We start from the raw sequence: 18,654 nt of genomic DNA, 5'->3' as shown, positions 1-18,654 counted from the left end.
AGTGAGATAAACCAGGTAACGTCCGTAAGGCAGCATCCAGCTTGGTGAGGGGCCCAAACGAATGTTGCAGTGACAAAGCTGTGAAAAGGGCCCCGTGTTGTCTAAAAGAGAATACGGTGGTAACACGATCACGCTTCCATTATATCTGAAGAGCGGATCATTGGGAGAGAATTATACTTGTATTGTGTGATTTCAGGGACTTAGAAGGCAGACTCCGGGTCAAGGTTCCGATAAACCTCTTTCTATATAACAAAGGCTGGTTTGTATGGTAATGAGTTGTTAAAAGTACTAAAAATGAGACTGAGTGGTCATGTGTTATGGATATTACAAAAAGGAGTCTTGATTCTTGAATGAGGAGAAAGGTTTGGTTATTGAGGAACCTGAAAATACAGATTCGTTGACCCAATAACTCCCTGACTCCTTCATAATATCAATTTCAAAGAGTTAATAATAAGCCCCCTATTCCTAGTATCCACTGAACAACCAATCCTGTTTGCCATCCCCAGTGGTTCCCATTAGGTCAGCGGTATGCTGGACAGAGTAGGGATGCTGAAGCCAGGACTTGGCTTGAATCCTATCTCTGTTGGTTATGTGACCTTGGGCCAGAGACCTGGACAGCATGAGTTTCACTGTCCTCTTCTGAAAAGGGGGCTGTATCTGCCTCAGTGAGTGAGAAGAAAGACCGAATAAGAACAAGACTAAAGGCCCTAGAGCACAGTAAGGTAATGCTCACTTCAATCAGGGCATAATTTTACCTGTCTGGACCATCGCTGATATCCCTATATTGTAGATATAGTGGGACAATTCTGAAGCCATGAATACATTGCTTAAAGTGAATAGGAAACAACGAGAGAGAGAGAGAGAGAGAGAGAGAGAGAGAGAAAGAGAGAGAGAGAGAGAGAGAGAGAGAGAGAGAGAGGAGTCATAGCTTCTGTTGAGACTGGAAAACAGCAATAGCAAACATTTATAAAATAACTATTAGGTGGCAGTCCTTGGAGATTTTAAAAAATGCTCCTTAGAAGACCATACGGAAAAGGGCAAGCTAGACAGATACCCACAGAGCTATAAAACAAAGTGAACCGAGACACAGTTAAAAGAGGGTTTCAGAGAAAATTATGTGAAAGAACAGGGGAGAAAGAGACTGATTCCAAAACAAGGTTTTGGGAAGACTTCCTGGAAGGGTCATTGGAGCTGGATGTTGAAATATGAACAGGATTTTTAACAGTAGCTGCTGAAGGTGGGAAGTGGAGGAGAGAAGAAAAAGGTATGCCTTGCAGAACAGTTAGAATGGAAAACGATGATTGGGATTACTTGGGGAATGATATGGGAAGGCTTGTCCTTTTCACATGACCTCCACCTTATCTTTAACATGATCACCAGGGGTTCATTGGCCAATTTGGAACTCTGGAATTTAGCAAGTGTGATGCAGGGAGGGAAGGGCAGGATATATCTAACCTTAGGGGCCTGTTCAGGTACTATGTATTGGTGATTTTGTTTAAGGAATTGGGAGGCGACAAACTGGAGGATGCAAACCAGAGCATGTGTCTCCCCACCACGGAAGGCGCCTTTGGGCAAAGACCTTTCCAGACAAATAGAGGACTTGGTGGTCAACAGCACAAACTCTTGCAAGCCCAGAGATATTTTATTTGGACTGAGCAGTGGAGAGTGTTTCTAAGGTCCCCTCCTGCACTGCTTCAAATAAATACGTCGCAGCCTCAGCTGGGCCATCTAAACTCCACAGGGGCCCAGTAGCTGATTTGGAATCTGAGCTGTTTCTCCTCGGTTGGAATGGAGTCACAGCTCCCCCTTCTGGGAACTAAAGTGCCATCCAGCCCCGGAAAAGCCTGCGTGGAAAAGGCTCTGTTGAAGATGGGCCTGAAACCCCCATGTTTTTTCCTCAGTGCTTGCCTGCACCCCAAAACATGCAGCTAGGAGTCTGGGAGCCTACTTCTATGAGGGCCTGATTCTGACTTCTCAAAAGCCTATCTTCCATAGGACTTTATATTTCTCCTTCCCTGTGACTCTGAGTCCCAGTCTTCCTGTGGGTGATGCCTTTAAATAGGGGAACACAATTTGGTGCGGAGGTTGCAATTCCCTTTTGGGGAATACAGCAAGTAGGAAAGGTTTCTGGATCTGTGTGCGCACGTCTGTTTGAGTGCATGTACGCATGTGTACCTGCACAAGCTCCTATGAGCATGCGACGTATAATATGCATAAGGGCAGGATTCTCCTCCATATAAAGACATTCATTTTCCTGAAGTATTTGCATCAGTGATGGGTGTACACTTGGCTCTACGGAAAGCAAACCATCCCTTAATACAGGACTTAGGGACAGTTCAGATGCTCGGTCACAGCCAGCACGGATCCCTGCCCAAGTGCAATTCTCTGAAAGGCACTGGAGAAAGAATGTATGTTTGTGTGCATGTGTGCGTGTGTGTGTGTGTGTGTGTGTGTGTGTATCTGTCTGTCTGTCTGTCTAGTGAGGAGAGTGATGGAGGCAATAGACCCTTTCTTTCTGGGCTCATGTTTTCAGGTGGAGTAGCTTTTAAATGCATCTCCGAAATGAGAAGTTTGATGAGGGAGGACAAGTGATGTCTTGGGTGGGAGCAGAGTAGCAGGATGGGGTGAGGAACCATATGGAGCCCCTGGGCAGTGTGGCATTGATTTGGGTGTCAGTCATCACAAGTTTCAGCCTTGGGCATACCACCAACTCCCTAGAGAATGTTGGGGAATTCTCATCCCCTCTCTGGGTGAGTTCTGCCTGTCTGTTCACTGATATTCCTCCCAGAGGTGATTGTCTATGGATGTAAAAAGAGAAAACGTGAGCAGCTCCTTACATGGGGTCTCCTCCTCTGCCTTCACACCCCCACTCAAAATGAGCCGAGGAGCTCTGCTCTGATACGAGTTTCCCGAAGAAGATTCCTTGCGGCCCTGTGAAGGCTTCAGGTTCAGGTATCAGCCTCTGGCCAGAGAATGGTGTGTGTGCAAGTGCCTACAGGTACACGGCACCCGCCCGCCAGGGCTGGGGCCTGCCAACACACGTTTGCTTTTATCTCTCCCCAGAAGATACGTATATCCACACATATAAAACATTTTTAAGACAAGTATATTTCTACTTTGATTTTCCCAAAAGGTCTTTCCAGTGGCCCCTTTCCAGCCAGACAAGAAGCGGTGCCCCAGCACGCCAGCCCTCGTCCTCCCCTAGCCTTGCTTCTGAGAGCCGAACGGCTGCCTCTTACCTTGGAAAAGTAACAGCTGCCGAATCTGGAAGCCATGAACAGCAGTAAAACTCAGCATTTTTGCTGAGTAGGGCAAGCTTTTAAGAGGCAGCCAGGAATCAAATCAATGGCTGGCCCCAGAGTTCCAGCCCGGCAGGACCTAGCCAGGGTAACCAGGGACTTACCTAGAGAGCCTCCTAGGGTTGCAGGAAAGGGGACAGAGGGACTTGGCCTGAACTGTCTTCCTTACTGAGATTCTTTCTACCACCCTCCTGTCCTTGGCATTATGTTGGAGCCAAGCAAGAGATGTGAAGTGCAAATAGACAGCAAGGCAGCAGTTTAAATCAATTACCGCCATATCCTGCCATGAGTTCTCCACCCACAACCCATTCCCAAATTGTAGGTCTCCCTCAGTCCTGAAACACACACACACACACACACTGCCTCTCTGCCTTCTCCCAGTATCCTCCTAACTCTAGGGGAGCCAAGAAGAGGAACAGTTTAGGAAGAGATTCTCTTGGGGCTCCCCAAGCCTGTTTGAAATGGGGAAGGGAAGAAGAAATCTATCTTAGGGAAGTGGCCCATCCATCTCCTTCCATATTACCTAGTGCTTAGCCCAAATGAAATTTTTACGAATTTGAGATCCTGTGTAACTATGATAGATGAGCAAGTCCCTGAGGACTCTTTCTGCTTTTCCTTTAGGGAGAATCCATGCAAACTTGCCCAGATCCTCCCCCAAAGCACCAGAAGCAGAAGGTGCTGTTATGCTATTACAATTACAAATGAAGAAGCAGGGTAGACTCCATCCAGACTTGTCAAGCCCCAGATAGAAAGCCTACTGCTGACCTCTTCCCTTTCTGTCACCCACTACCCAGTGACTCCAAATTCCCGTCAGAATCCTGGAGTCTGCCTAGTGCAGAATTTAAAGTGACAGCATCTAATTTCTCAAGGTTTGACCATTTCTCTTTCATAGGAAACGGTGAGTTCAAGTGTAGCAGGTCTCCATCCTGGAGAATTTTCCTTCAAGGGTACCAATAATGGGCTAAATAAGGTGCCATCCTTATCCCCATAATCCTTCCCAAACCCCGAGCCCAGAGCCCCACGCGGAAGTCCACAGCAGGTTTCCAGATGGCTACGTGATCCTATAGTAAGGATCCCATTTCGTGTAAGCCGGAGACCTAATTAAAAAGACACATACAAACACATACATACAAACATGCACACGCACATCGCGCCTTAAGTAGGTTATAGGACATCTTTTCACCCCTCCCGTGTACGTACGTGCACACACACACACACACACACCACAAACACACGCAAACGACGCCGCACACGCAAACACACACTAGCACCACATCAAGTTCCCACCATGGTACACACGTCGGGAGCGCGCGGGGAGCACACATGCCACTTACTAAAACCCGCATTTAACCCTTAGCAGCCCAGAATACAGACCCCCCCCCCCTTCCCGGGAACCTGAGAGGACTTGGAGGCGGCAGGCTGCGAGGGAAGAGCGGAAAGGTGCTGGAGGAAGGGGGGCGGGGCGGGCGGGGGCGCCCCGAATGCGGCCCGGCCGTCTCCAAGGGCAGATGGGCTGCGGGGCGCTGCGCCCGGCGCCGCCTTACCTGGAGTCAATGTCCGTCTTTGGCGGAGAGCTGCGGGCGGACGCTTTTTATTCGGTTCGGTGGGAACTTGGGAGAGCCCTGCGTCCAGCTCGCATACCGGGATCGGCGCGGGGACTGCAGGCGTGAGGGTACCTGGCTCCTAGCAGCCTGGCTCATACTCAGCCGTCAAGTCCCCTTGGCTGGTCCCGAGGACAGGCATGAATCCGGGCTCCGAAGGCGGTCACTATTCCCTCTGCCCCCGGCTCTCTCGCTCTGGCTGCTCGCTCGCTCTCCCTCTCCCTCTCTTGCGTTCGCTCGTTCGCCTGCGCTTTCCTCCTCCCCCCGCGCCAGATCAGTTTGCAGCCGTGGGGACCCGGAGCGAGGCGGCCAGCGAATGGAGAGGGAAGTCCAAGTGCGCCGCGGTCTCAGGGCGGGGAGCAGAGGAGGCCGGGCTACGCGGGGGAGGGACTTACCCAGCGACTGGCGAAAATGAATGGGGGAGCAGCTGCCGGGGCGGGAAGGGAGGATCCCGGGCCCGGGTTTATTCTGAGTAGTGTTTTGTACACCTTGAGGCGGAGGAGAAGAAGGGGGAGGTCTCTTTGGAGGGAGGGGTGGCCTGGGTGGGCTGAGTCTGAACCGTTGGGCAATCGCGTAGGTCTGGGGATTTAGGGTGGTGTGTTCCCATGTGTGACCACCGAAAGGGACTGTGAAAACCCTGCATCGTGGTGTTCTTAAGCCCGTCTGTAGCTGTGTGCTTCGCGAGTAGCTGCGTGTTTCTGGGTATGCGGGTGCTTGTGTCTGCGTGTATCTATCTGAGTGTGATTTTGCCTGGGGAGTTGCCGTGTGGGTCCGTTTGTATCTCTGTGCCTCTACATGAGTATTTAGGCTGTTTGTTTCTCTGTATGTGTACGCATGAGTCCGCTGCAACCTCCCGGAATTAAGCAAGCGTTTCTGTCTAGGTGGGCAGGATGTGGGAGTGAGAATCTGAGGGGGCACAAAGTTCTCTCCATCAAACCAGAGGCAGGGAAGGGGCGAGGGTACTAAGGGGGCTAACGCATTGATATAGAGAGAGCAAAAGACACAGACTTTAGCTTGAGATGCAGGCTGCAGTTGCTGACATGAGGCCTCTCCCTGGAGCAGAAAAGAAGACTAGTGCACAATCGAAATTCTCACACTGTGCATATTCCGTATGTTTGCTTACTTTGCTTCCTTTTTAAATTTAAACTAACTCAGCAATGAAGACTCCTAGCCCCTGGAGCTTAGACAGTGGTAGGTAGCATCCATGAAGCTACCAGATGGAGGGGCAGGGAGCAATATGGAAAAAGTGAGGAGGAATTTAAAGGAACCCAGATTCAGTAAAAGTGGAGGCTCTAGACCGGCTGGAATCCTGTAGCTATGTGATCTTGGCCACACTACTTACCTCTTAAGCCTCAATTTCTCACCTGTATAATAAGAGAGTATAACTACCTAACATGGTTGGTGTAAGATTTAAATGAGTTAATGTATGTACAAGTACTTAGAATACTCCCCGACACCTAGCAAGTGTTCAAAGCATGTTATCTGTAATTGTGACCACTATTGTTATTAGTATTATTATTATGCAAAGGGTGATAAGAGAGGTGTGATAACTAAGGAGACCTAAAAGGATCTAGGGGCCAGTGAATTAGAGGAAGAAACGTCTTGAAACAAAAGATAAATTTTTGAGTGAGGAATTAAGAACTTGAGAAAAATTATTGCGTTGGCAGGGAGGAATGGAAAAATTGAGGAGACAGAGAACTAACCAGAATGAGCCTGGGTCTCAGCAGTGTAGGATTTGGGGCGGGGGACGGTGCACAGGGAGAAGAGGGAAGAAGTAGCGCTGCAGTTCAAAGCTCCGCTCTGCTTCTCCTTCGCTCTAATCCAAATCACGGGTAGTCAGCACCACGGACAGCTCTCCAGACACTGACCAAGGGCTTGATTGATTTCTCTCTGCCAGGTGAAAACTTCTCCATTTTGTTTGGACAATTTTCTCCTTCTCTCGTCTTCTGGCCCAGGTTCAGATCATGGGCAGTGGTTTTTAGATAGTCCTGACTTTAAGTCCAACCACAAAGAGATGCTCTTACCACACACACTGCTTCTCCCATCTAGGTTAACCTCTCCTGTTCCTTCCTCCTTCCTTTAATTCTCCCCTTTCTCTCTGCCTTTCTCTAACCCCATCCCTTCCTTTATTCTTTTCTTCTCTTCCCTCTGTTTCTCCATCATTTCTTCCTGAGTGAGAGTAGGCAACAGCTATCCTGCTGGGGGTGTAGTTTTGAAATCAGTCTGAAACAACCTAGTTAGGCAGCTTTCAAGGAGGCCCAAGATACAGACTGATTTCTCTTAGCTCTTCTCTCTTAATCAATCTCCCAAGATGGGCTGTGATCCAGATACCTTAGAAAGAGGATTTAACACTGTGGAACACCTTCCTATCTTCCTCTCCTCCACCTCGCACAGCCAATATTTCCTTCACGAAACACAGAATCCTTCCCAGTCCCAACTATTGTTAGAATAAAAGAGAAGAGGGAAAGAGAGAATTTTTTGAACTTTTACCATGCACCAGGCATTTCATTTGTAGCTTTCCTATATTATATTTTACAATTCTCAAAATGCTGTGAGGTATGAAATAGGTAAATCCCACTTTTACATCATAGGAAATTGGAGCTTGGAAAACTTGAGTAGCATGCCAAGAGACAATTCCACATCCAAGTCTAAGTCCAAAATCTTTACTGTGGCCTCTGGAAATAGTGGAGAAGCTTTGGAGGAAACTTAGAATTTTAATGGGGCCACCACACTCAACCTTAAATATCAACATAAATGGTTGAGACCATCACGTCCTCTGGGCCAGTGGAGTATTTATCAGCTCTTGTCCCTGCCGGAGGAGATGAAAGCTTTGCATGGACAGATGTAAGACTTACCCAAGCCTTATGGCTTCTGAGTTTTGAATAAAACCCCAACCTTTCCAGGTCTTTGTTCATTTGCATTTGGCTCTGTTTAGCTTTCCTGTTTCTATGAAGAAAGGCTAAGAGAGCCATTTTTAAAAGTCTCCAAAGACCCCTTGGTCATCAGAAAAGTTCTCAGTGGAAAGCATGCCTAATGACTTATGGAGAAAGCAATCGAAACCATATGGATAACATTTCTTCAGAAATACACATGGGTGGGAAAAGGTTTAGAGGCCAAAAATATATTTTCTTTTTTTTTTTTTTTCTTCTTTGCCAAAGAAAGAACATTTAAGGCAGCTTGAGTTATGTGAGAAATGTCTTGTTCTTTCTTTGGGGTGGGTGTTGGTGAGCAGCTGTTTGCTATTTCCACTGAATTTACCAAAGGGCTTGCATGGGGAGAAGGTGCCAAAGAATTAGGGTAGACTTAAGAAAGAACTTCCTGTCTGTAGATCTTAGGTGATTTAGAATGGGACCTTCTGCCAAGGACATTTAATGAGACAATATGATGGTTCCTTTTTAGTTTTCTCACTATGATAATTTGATAAGCATTGGATCATAGTTTTAGAGTCATAGACCCTTTTGGGAAACCTCAAAATTTCTATAGACCCTCTTTCTTCTGAAAAAAATATACTTACAAAAATACCTACAAGATTGTCAGGTCGTTTCATTTGCCAGTTGTATTCATGGATATGTATACCTTGACCCGAACTCCAGGGACTCTAGAGTAGATAACTTTTCTTGTCTCCAGCCTGACCTTGGATTTTACATATTGCTTCATTATATTTGAACGTGAGAAACTGGTAAGTGGGAGCCAATAGGGAAATCAAAAAGCAGGTAAACAGCCTTTTTTTTTTTTTTCTAGAAATAGGCAAGAAATATAGATAAATGTTCAGTAACAAAAATGGAGGTTTTACTTTCCCCTCGGTAAATAGATAAGATTTAGCCCTATTTGTGCAGGACTCTGAGCCACCTGCCACCGCCTCAGAAGCTGAAGTTTACTACTTCTGTCAAATCTCAAAGGAGTTAAAATCCCTTCATCTCTTTATCCTTTGGGTTCAGAACAGACTGAACAACTGCAGAAGAAAGCCCACATCTGTTAAGTGCCCACTGAATATAAGGTGGTATAAAAGATTCAGAAATAAATATCTTCTCTGGTATCTGTCTTCCAAGAGTCTGAAATCCGTTGCGGAGCCATACTTATCCGTAGATGATCACAAAGTACCACAGACTGCAGCCGGAATGGGCAGGGTCCATAGGAAATGCTACAGGAGCTAAGAGGAGAAAAAATTTGCCTTTATATGAGATCAACATTTTGCACCTATCAAGAGTATTTTTACTTTGTTTTAAAAGCAGCTGAATTCATAAGAACTAATATTTACTGAGTGATCACTATGTATGAGCAACTTTCAAGCCTTTCATGTCTCTCTCATTTAGGTTTTCATTAGCATGTCCTAATTGAATAAAAATGCTACATGCCATTGGTTCTCTCTCTCTCTCTCTCTCTCTCTCTCTCTCTCTCTCTCTCTCTCTCCTTACCCCTTTCCCAAACCTGCTGGGGCAATATGCTTAAAACACAACTCTTATCCATCATTCTACTTATCCAAAACCTGGAGGATTTTTTATTGCATACCAAAGTACCGAAGTCAAAACATTTCTGCCCAGAATTCAATGCCCTCCATCATCTGGTTGGTGTTCTTTACTATATTATGTTTACCTAGTTATCATCCCCATACCTTCACTGTTAAAAATTACCTGCTCATTGATTCCAGTTCCCAGTGTCCCTCTTTCTGTGCCCTAATTAGACCAGCCCCTCTACTTCCAAGCCTTTTTCTCCCCAGTAACCCTTTGCTTCTGTGTGACCCAACCTGACCCCTCCTTAAATATTTAGTTCACATATGTCCTTTACTACTTCAGTGAGGATAAGACATATTTTAACATGAAGTGTACCAGGCTTGATCTTTCTCCTTAATGTCATGTCTCCCCTCTGAGCCAACCACACCGGCACTTTTCTAGTCATCAGAATTTACAAAGTCCCTTCATGCCTCTAAACCTTTGTGCCAGCTGTTCCTCCCATTAGAAGCCACTTCCCACTACTATCCAAGTCCTGTGCACCCTCTAAGGATCAGGTTGAATGTCACTTCCCTGATCTCCAGACCAAGGCATGTCCCCTGTTATGGGCTTTCTCACACCTGAATGTCATAACATGCATCATCATTGTAATTAAACAGTGATTGGTGATATTGTTTGTTTAATATGTGTTTCCTGAGCTAGAACTAGAATTCAAAGACTTAAAGGTTATATTCATCATGAGACCTTGGCACATAAAAATACAGTTAAAAGGTATTAACTGTGCCCAGTGTCCCAGGAACTATTCTCTATGATCACAAATATTATTTAATTTAATCCCTCAAAGAGTCCTGAGATATCAATACTACTATTAGGATTCTAGTCCCCATTTTCAGGTGAGAAAAACTGGGAGGTTAAATGCATTTCCCAATATCACATACCAGATCCAAGATTCAAAACCAGGCCACCCTGCTAGGGAAGTCCAGCCCATAGTCACTGTGCTACCCCAGGCTTACACCTGGAAAGAACCAGGATATATTTATTGAATAAACAGGAGTTCTTCATAAGCCCTTCAATCTTTAAGGATATTGATACCTTTCACTTTCTGCCTTTTCTGATGCCTTTTTGCACATGTGAACCTTGATCTCGGTATTCCTGGCTCCTGGTTGTATTCTTTGAGCAAGTACACTGATATTCTGAAGCCAAGCCCTCACCTGTGAATGCCTGGACTAGGAGTTGCATGCTTCCTGGTCTCCCAATAGGCTCCTCAGCCACGAGATTGGATGCATTTGGACACAAGCGTGTGCAGACTTGTTTCACGAGATATCCCCAGCTTTCTCTCTCAACTCCTTCTCTCGTCCATGTTGCCAAAGTCTCAGCTTCCTTAGGCCTGATCTTGCCCAGGCTGTTACCTTGGTGGCATATGATTTCTAAAAAGGGTTTGTTTTTGTTTTTGTTTTTTTAAAGTGTCCAGAAAAATACTATCCTGTTGGCTTAGTCTCAAGGGATAACCCTATTGCAAATTTCAGTACTCTGTGTGAATTAATTATTTAGCAGATGAAGCCCTTTTGAAATCTCAGATATTTTCTCCTTTGTTTTACTTTGTTTTTTTGGAACCTTACTTTTTGCAGTGACTGAAAGATGAGGTAGACATGACAGGGAGCCTCACTTTACAGAAAAGGAAACAGGCTTAGGAACTTAGTATGACTTCCTTGACCCCAGATCTGCAAACTCTTCAAGGCTGGGGGACTGGTTCTCTCTTTATTTCTATGTTAAACACTGTTTTGGTGGTTTATGATCAATCACTTCCACTCAGCTCCCTCTTTGTAATAAGCCTGCCTAACCCCAGTTCTCACTCTCTGCCACATTCCACTAGGGGGAGCCCTCCATAGGCTATTGGCAGCATTAGACTGCCTTGCATCCATTTTCCTCTGGTGCTAACACCACCTTTATTTTCCTTTGGGAAACCAGCCTTTTAAGTTTCTCAGTCCATGTGGTTCTACAGGTGCTGACTCTAGCCCCTGGCGCTAGGGCATATAACCAAGACGGGCCAGTGAGGCTGTTAAATCCCAGTGGTCACTATGATTGGTTTAGAGATTGGTGCAATCAATCAGCCAGCCCCAGAACATTTACTGGAACTGTTATTAAAAAGTACTCATAAAAACAAAATGATTATGATGGATATACTTAGCTAGTAAAATCCAAGCCTGGAGTTCTGGCAATTACCTTTGCCACTACAGTGAGGAAGCTGGACTGGGAATGAAGGCAACGTGAAGGCTTAACCAGAAAATAGATCCAGAGATACCTAGAGTCATAGAAAGATACTGGCCCCAGGAGCCAATAACATTCCTTTCTATTTAAGCTAGTTTGATTTGGGTTTTTGTCACTTGCTACCAAAGGTATCCCGATAGCATTATCCATCAGGATGATTGAGTTTTAGGTACACAATGTTGAAGCACTTGATTTACAGAGACCAGAAGTAGAGAGATGAACTTGGAGCCAGGTGAATAGCCATCAATCAGATCTGTCTCCAGTAAGCACTGTGCTCCAGACAAATTAAGTCTATTTGTCCTTCTGGGACATGTGTTCTCAACTTATTTGGTAGGCAGAATTCTAAAGCTGACCCCAGTACCCTTGCCTTTGTATAATCTCTCTCCTTTGAGTGTGGGCAGAACCTGTGACTATGAGATATCACTCTCATGATTACATTAAATTATATAGCAAGGAACAATGAGTGGTCTCCAGGTCCCTGACTGACAGCTAGCAGGAAAACAGGAACCTCAGTCCTACAACCAGAAGGAAAAGGATTCTGCCTACGATGTCTGAGAAGAGGACATCGAGCTCTAGGTAAGAACCACAGCCATAGCTCACGCACTGCTTTCAGTCTGATAAGACCCTGGGTGGAAAAGTCAGTCATTCCATGCCTGAACTTCTGACCCACAGAAACTATGAGAAAATAAATGTGTTTGTTTTTTTAAGCCATTACATTTGTGGAAATTTGTTGCCCACCAATAGAAAATTGATATAATCTATAATGTAAGTGATTATATCAAGTCGTTTCTACAGCCTTCTCTTTCAGTCCTGGCATTGCATGACCAGGTGACAATGCCTGCTGGTGCTGAATATCTGTGGGCTCCTATAGGATATCTCTACCCCTGACAGCCTACCGCAGGTCCATTCATAAATATCTCCCAGGCTAGAGAAGGAGAAATCCCTCTCACTCAAGTTCAGAGCTTTCATCCAGGGACTTCTCTTCTTGAAAAGCCTTGCCCTGTTGATTTCTCATTTTGAAGTTAATTCCATCTGGATACATGGGGCTCGTGGGGGTGGGGAGTGTGAGAGTGGGTGCCTATTTGCACCCCAGCTTGCTTTCAGGAAGACGGTCTTCCGATCCGGTGACATCCTTTCTTTCTGAGATGTGAATAAACACAAATTACTTTCAAGTCAGTGAGCATAGTGGACACGAGAAATGGACCTTGAAGTGAAACGGATTTGGGCCCGAACCCGGCATCACCGTCCCCCAGGAAGACACCCAATAAGCCAGGGGCTGCATACACATAGCATCAATCCCGTCAAGCTTCAATGTCTTCATCTGGCAAATGGGATCCAGTAATTCATCTAGAGTTTATTTATTGAGTCCCTTCTCTGACCCAGACATCTGGTCTACAGCAGTGGACAACTCCCCTGCCCCCTCTTCCCCGGGAGCATATAGTCTCATTAGGAAGACTTTATCCTAACAAAGTTGTTGTAATGATTAAATGAGATAACTACTGCCCGCCTGGTGTAGCTCAGTGGTTGAGCATTGAACTACGTCAGCCCGGTCAGGGCACATGCCCAGGTTGTGGGCCCAAATCCCAGTGAGGAGCATGCAGGAGGCAGCCAGTCGATTTTCTCTTTCACATTGATATTTCTCTCTCTCTCTCTCTCCTTCTTCCTTTCTTTCTCTAAAATCAATAAAGAAAATATATTAATAGATTCATATAGTTGAACATATAATTCAATGCACTTAACCACGGCCCTATGAGCCTCTAATTTGATGCCTTTGAAGCAACAGGGATGGCACAGGGGAGACAGGTTTCGTTTTGTTTACATCTTTCATTGTGAATGGTGAAACCCTCCGTCTGCCCCAGAGACTATCCCGTGAGTACCCCTCCACGGGAACCATCACTGACTGGGTCAGACAACACAGCATTGCTAGCATTGCTATTTTTCTTCATTGCTTCCATCTGCCACAGATTTCATGCCTATAATGTGCCAGCAAGTTTGCTAAGCGCTTCGCAAATATTCTGCAATCAAATTAATTGATTAAAATCAGCTTTCAAAAGGCCATAAGTCACAGGTATTGTCCACTGTCACAGATGAAGAGATTGAGGATCCGAGAAGTGAAATGGTTTGCTGAAGAACCCACCACTAGCAGGAGCTGACGGTGGGCTTGAATCCCCCCAGTGCCTCCGCGACCTTGCTCGCTGTGTTCCTCTGTGCTCAGCCATGCCAGGTCTCACCTCTGCCAACTGGAACACAGGACTGCAAGCCCCGTTGCCCGAGTCCACAGTGACATGAAACTGGCATCTAAACACATTCCCATTCGGCCTCCGCATCCCTGTTCCTGAGAGGGTATGATTGGCTAGTCATTTTTTGACATAAATATCCTCTTGTCAGGGTTTACAATTGACTTCTATTGCAATTAGCTGGAGTTTAGCTGGCTAATCTTTATTTCACTTCAAACCACCAGACATGCTTAGATTTTCAATATTTCTTGGTGTCACCTCAGCGTTACCTCTTGTCTATGTCTCGCCTGGGGCATCGTTGCTAGTGGATCACCAGACCCTCTCCCAGAAAACCCCCAAACACTTCCTAGTACAGCCTTCTAGGCAATAGCTACCAATCAACTAGACTAGTCAGGAGAGGCGAAACCGTGCATGTTCTCTGCCTGAGACAGGTGAAGGCCTTCTGTAGATGTGAGAGAGAAAACATGCCTGTCTCATGGGGCGATCAAAAAGAAAGAATTATCTAAATTGTGAAATCAGGATATCTCGATCTTTCTATCCTGAAGGTCAAGCGCCGCGTACCTTTTATCCTTCTCCATGTTTTATTACAGATGTCAGGGCAAAAAATAGTTGTTTACAGAGCCTGGGTCCCTACTGCTGCTTGGGTAAAATACAATATTTATGAAATCCAGACATACCTGTAGATAGCAAACCCGATTTCACTGCTAGGTGGGCCCTGCAGGCTTTACTAGGGACAGGTAGCCCAAGGAACAAATTAATGGCTGTTTGATTAAGCAACGAGAGAGTAAACAAAGCCACGGTTGATGAAGTTAGTCACTGTTTTTGTCTGCTAGGACGGGTGCCTGTATTAGATCCGGCTGATAACAGCACTGTTAAGTGATCACACCATGACACACCCAAGTCCTGTGCGTGTTCACGCTGGTCACTTTGCAGGCTTGTTCCACACTCTGGGCGTCTGCGCAACTCCAGACAGGGTTTCAGCAGGAGCACTTAATCAAACCCGCAGTATCAATCAGCATTCTCTTGCTTACAAATGACGAGAAACTCATATGAAACGAACCGCAGCCAAAAAAAGGGAAATTTATAGTTTCGTGTAATTAAAAAAAAAAAAATGCAGACATAGAACTTGCTTGAGTTTGCCTTCGTGGCATCAGGACCCATCCTGCCTGCCTCTCCCGTTCTCTGTCCCTCAGGTGGCTCAGCCATCCTGCAGACGCCCCTACAGGTAGCTGGAAGGTGAATGTGAACTGCTCTAAAGTCCCAACAAAAATCCAGGACTGTGTCTCCATGGCTCTGATAGGATTGTGTCCCCACCACTGAATCTCCATCACGGTCTTCTGTGCTCTGCATCCCAAAGATGACTCAACATCACCTCAACCAGATGGATTAAGGGGGAAAGTGGCCCCTTGTAAGAAATTTTGGGGGTGCTATCATCAGAAATATGGAGAAAAGGTCCAAGCTACAAAGGCAATAAATGGCCATGTCACCAACCCATTTGACCTGAATCAGCTGGCCATTGGTCTCTCAGGAAAATATACACACAAAGAATTTTACATTTTAAATAACTTTTTAGTATTTCACCTCCAAGCAACAGTGGATGCTCAGGATATTCAACTTCACCAACAATTCTATCCCCCTCGGGACCCTCTTAGAACCAGTCTCTTCGTCTTCAACATGCAGATCATGTTTTGCTTACATTTTTCTCAGGGTTCTTTGAAAATCCCAGAATACTTTAACAGAGAGATTCTTAAATACTGCCGAACTTTCCACATTTTACAATTCAGTGATCACAGTTAGTTTTGAAATATTTTGATGATGTTATTAAACACTACCAAAGATAGTAAAAATTGATTTTATTCCTTTTTATAAATTTGCATGCCCAAACTCGCAAGCATCACAAAGATCAGGAGAGAATGCATGTGATTAGAAAGTGGAAGTTTGAAACGGTCGTTTTGTTTTGTTTTTTTAATTGGCTCTTTTTCCTGTCCCCAGGGACTACAGGACACCATTCAGGTATCTATGTATTGAAAGTATCAAAACAATGAGCACTGAGCTGCTTTGGCATTGCCCACTTTCTGAACTCCACCAGTAGCTTTAATATATTGGTTTCTTTAAAACACACAGATGGAAATTTCCAATCAGTATGTTGAGAGATCTATGAAATTGGCATGTAAGAAAAATACAAGCATTAAATTCAGAGGCCCACATTCTCCTGGTGAGTTTTCTACTCATTACATCGTGACCCTGTGATTAGCACAAACCCTGATGCCCAGGTCTCAGTACTATGGCCACAGCATTTCAGCTGATGAACTGTGCCTAAGGATGACAACAATCTCCTTTCAGCCTACCGGATCATCACCAACCTTCTAAAAGCTTCTTGTAAAAACATTCACAAAATTCCTGAGATCCCATAGAGGTATTTAGGTTAATATATGAAGTTAGCTATGTCATAATCAAAATGACAGAGAATAGCTCTGTGTGGTTATAAAGACTTCCACATAGTGTTAAAGAGAATAATCTTTGCAGCCAGACAAACTTCGGTTCAGATTTCACCTCTGCCATTAACTTAATCGGGCCAGATTGCTTCACCGCTCTGAGTCCATTTTTCTCATATGTAAAATTGTCCCAATCATATTTAGTTTAGAGAACTGAGTAAAGATGGAAACTATTACTGCCCGGCAAAATGACTGACACAGTTCTTAGTCCAGTGTGTGATGAGGTCCGACTGTGTATTATCTCGTTGTCAATGGGATTAAGGTTCATAGAGTGGCCTAGACCACATGGTTTGTGAAAGGTAGATCCAAGAGGAAAACTCAGAACCTAGGGTCTCATCTGACTTAGAGAATACATTCACGAAATGTCAGCTGAGTGACTACATGAAAAAAAACCAACACACATACATTCAACAACACCTAGTTTTGTCTTCTTTTTCCTCTTTTTTTTATGCATACAAAGATTAGAAATTCTAACCCACGACAAGCAACCAGAATATGTTTTCTGCTTGGTACATTAACCTAGATAATGAACTAGTGAAAAAATGAAAAATATTCCACTAGTATGTATAATGTTAGCATTTCTTACCATCTACAGTGAGGAAGGTAAAGCATATGAATGAGAAGAACTGTTTTTTACATTCTGTTAACAAAGTGTATTTTTTCACTGTTAAAAAAAAAAAAGTAATTACCTATAAGATAAAATGAACCTAGGAGTTGAAAAACCTCTGGCTGGTTCCCCAAACCCTTGACAGGCTACCCAGGGTGGGCTAAGATATGTCCTACCTACTCGGCAAGTCTCTGAAGACAGCCAAAGGGTTCCCTGAATAAGGAAGGACCCTTCATTTCCCATTGGTATGTTGTAGACGAGACTAGCAGCAAAGTACCTTGATCAATGAGCTAGAATCAGACCCTGTTTCTTGTTCCTCTGACTGTTTTCAGGAAATGAGCCTGTGAGCTGGGAAGAGGCGGGGAGGTGTTTTTCCAGCCCATTTTCAAGCTATGCAGCATGCATCATTTCCAAGTCAGAATAGTTATGCCTGCTCATCGCGAGCTCAAACCAGGTCGAATGTGCTCCTGGAGAGCTGTGTTGATATTCCACGGCTCTTCAGGTCTCTAGTGGATTGCGAACTGCATTTCTCCTCTGCAAACAAATACCCCTCTGAGTGGTGATCCGATTTGACTGTGCCCAGAAATCATTGTGCAAACATCTGTCTCCTGGGGAGTTGCCATGTACCTTTAGAAAGATCAGTGGACCTTGACTGTCTCCTAAATTACCATAGGCATGGACCCCTCACCCAAGGCTCTGCAGAGACATAGGTGAACCATAATCTCCCAGGATCTCTTTGCTTTTAGAAATCCAGAGGCATCTTTGCCAGACATTAACAGCTACAAAATTTCAGGATTAACAGATTCAGTTGGAACCATCTGGCTCTAGGAGATCTTGGTCTAGACTTGAGAGCTGAGATGAAATATTATTTCATTGGTGGATTAGGGAATCTCTGTTTTATTTTTGTTTTTGATTGTTGTCATTGTTGATGATCTTTTTGAACATCCCCACTCTCATTCAATTTAAACTGCGTACTCCTACAGCCAAATCTAGGACATGGTGGTCCGAGCAAGGGTCTTACATGTACACTGGGCACATTGGCATTCACGCTGGGCAAAGAGAGTCCCTCAGAATCCAACAGCATTTTGACTCTTGAACACTGTTGGATAGGATGCAGGGCAACGGGGTCTAATCCGGTCTGACCTACTCTCTTCCTAGCAGCTTTATGTATCTGAAGAATGAGGGCTACCTTTAAAAGCATCCACGGGGCACTGAATCAAGGCTAAAATGACCTTTAAAGGTCACATCTTGCACTCTGCTCCATCCCATTTTCAGTCTGATGTTTGACTCTCAGCTATCAGGAAAGATAGTTAAAATAATTAAAACCCCAAAACTGAGTTGGAAATATGGAGTACTCCCCAGCTCACTGAATCGTTGTTGCCATGGAAGACCACCCTTAGAAAAGCATCTAGCCCACAGAAAGGAGAAATGCTCTCTCCTCTTGGACTGGTTCTGAGAAGAGGCAGTGGCTAGCCATGTTGAGAAACAGAGGGCTGATCTGCACTGATACATGCTGCTCGTGTAAAATATACACCATTTATTTAAAGGGTATGGAACCCTGGCCACTTTAGCTCAGTGGTTAGTGTCAGCCTGCAGACTGAAGGGTCACAAGTTTGATTCCTGGTCAAGGGCACGTACCTAGGTTGCAGGTTCGATCCCCGACCAGGGCCAGGTAGGAGGCAACCATTTGATGTGTCTG

The 18,654-nt window shown here is 45.0% G+C and overlaps 1 protein-coding gene across 1 annotated transcript in view; it reads right to left on the bottom strand.

Annotated features, from left to right (window-relative positions):
* BRINP1 (BMP/retinoic acid inducible neural specific 1) overlaps window positions 1-5,218 on the bottom strand; it is a 175,738-nt gene extending 170,520 nt beyond the window's left edge. The window contains exon 1 of the mRNA XM_036261325.1: window positions 4,844-5,218. The gene's annotated coding sequence lies outside the window, so the exon portion shown is untranslated. The remainder of the gene's footprint in view (window positions 1-4,843) is intronic.
* Between the last annotated feature and the right edge of the window lie 13,436 nt (window positions 5,219-18,654).

The sequence above is a fragment of the Molossus molossus genome, unplaced genomic scaffold (genome assembly GCF_014108415.1).
Source record: "Molossus molossus isolate mMolMol1 unplaced genomic scaffold, mMolMol1.p scaffold_m16_p_14, whole genome shotgun sequence".
NCBI classification, from domain to species: Eukaryota; Metazoa; Chordata; class Mammalia; order Chiroptera; family Molossidae; genus Molossus; species Molossus molossus.
The sequence above is the reverse complement of the archived record's forward strand: the minus strand, read 5'-3'. Positions and strand labels throughout refer to the sequence as shown.